This window comes from Aquarana catesbeiana, linkage group LG03 (genome assembly GCF_042186555.1).
Source record: "Aquarana catesbeiana isolate 2022-GZ linkage group LG03, ASM4218655v1, whole genome shotgun sequence".
Classification (NCBI taxonomy): domain Eukaryota; kingdom Metazoa; phylum Chordata; class Amphibia; order Anura; family Ranidae; genus Aquarana; species Aquarana catesbeiana.
This window is the reverse complement of record NC_133326.1, coordinates 691,345,138-691,347,133: the sequence shown is the minus strand read 5'-3', so window position 1 is coordinate 691,347,133 and position 1,996 is coordinate 691,345,138.

The following is a 1,996-nucleotide window of genomic DNA, read 5'->3' as shown; positions in this document are numbered from 1 at the left end:
CACCTTTTTCTTCAAGCAAAACCCGAACACTTAAGCGGCCTGGGACACCTTTGGGTGCCCCAAGGAGAGTAGTACTGTGGCGTACATAGCGTGCCGCAGCAAACAATGGGTGTGGCCAAATTGCTCTTGCTGACATCATGGCCCTGCCCCCCCCCCAGTGATGCCAAACCTCAAACCTGCCCACAGACAGATGCCCGCAGCTCCAGGATGGCAACAGATTTGTGTTTGACTACCTTGGTTACTTGGGGAGCCACAGTCCAGTCTGAATAATGTGTCCGGGTTTCAGCCTGCCTGAAACCCGGACACTTGATTTAAAACCCAGACTGTCTGGGTGAATCCTGGACAGGTGGCAACCCTATGCTTATGGCTGACTGCAGATCCCTTTTCAAAGGTAACAGTGACAACCTGGAATGAGCCGAACTGCCCTGGGTTTTAGCATTGTTCACTAAGCTTCAAAGAAGTTCAGATGCTGAACCTGAACCCCCCTAAAATCAATGGCACACAAATCTGTGACTTTTTCTGGGCCAATAAGCAAGAAAGCGTCAAACAACAGTATAGGTGAATGGACACTTCCCTGGAAAACATATATTACCCTGTTTTCCCGAAAATAAGACCTAGCGTGATTGTCGGTGATGGCTGCAATATAAGCCCTACCCCCCCTAATAAGCCCTACCCTGTTTCCCCAAAAACAAGCCCTACCCTAAAAATAAGACCTACGAGGACTTTAACTAGGGCTTATTTGGGGGGTAGGGCTTATATTGCAGCCATCACCGACAATCACGCTAGGTCTTATTTTCGGGGAAACAGGGTAACCGCTTGCCGACGATATACGTCAGCATAATGGCACGGCTGAGCAAATGAGCGTACAGGTACGCCCCCTTTAAGATGCGGCATTGTGGGTGCGTGTGACGCGTGCTCCATGACCGTGCCTGTGGGACCCGCGGACTCGATGTCCGCCGGAGTCCCACGATCGTGCCACAGAGTGCCAGAACGGGGAGATATAAACAAGGCATTTACCCGTTCTGCCTTGTGATATGACAGAGATCTACTGTTCCCTATCATCGGAGAGCAGTGATCGCTGTCATGCGAGTTGAAGCCCACCCCCCTTACAGTTAGAATCACTCCCTAGGACACACTTAACCCCTTCATCGCCCCCTAGTGTTCAACCCCTTCCCTGCCAGTGACATTTATACAGTAATCAGTGGCTATTTGTAGCACTGATCGCTGTAAAAATGACGATGGTCCCAAAATAGTATCAAAAGTGTCCGATGTGTCCGCCATAATGTCGCAGTCATGATAAAAAATCGCAGCTCACCGCCATTACTAATGAAAAAAGAATAATAAAACTGCCATCAAACTATCCCCTATTTTGTAGAGGTTATAACTTTTGCGCAAAGCAATCAATATACGCTTATTGCGATTTTTTTTTTTTTACCAAAAATATGTAGAAGAATACATATCGGCCTAAACTGAGGAAAACAATTTTTTTATATATATATTTTTTGGGGATATTTATTATAGCAGAAAGTAAAAAATATTGCTTTTTTTTCAAAATTGTCGCTCTTTTTTTGTTTATAGCGCAAAAAATAAAAACCGCAGAGGCAATCAAATATCACCAAAAGAAAGCTCTATTTGTGGGAAAAAAAGGACGTCAATTTTGTTTGGGTGGAAAGTCACAGGACCACGCAATTGTCAGTTAAAGCGGCGCAGTGCCGAATCGCAAAAAGTGCTCTGGTCAGGAAGGGGGTAAATCCTTCCGGGGCTGAAGTGGTTAATGCAAAAAAAAAAAATGTAAATTCCATTCAACCAAGAGCAGTGATTTTTTTTTAAATGCTTAAAACGAAACACAAAAAATGCCCAATTATTTTAATCACTTTGAAAACCATCATGTTAAACCCCTTGACTGTCGAGGCCGTTTTTCAGTTTGCAGCACTGTCATACTTTCACTAACAATTACTTTGGGCCAGGAAAAGTTCATGCCCGTGCTATTATTCCT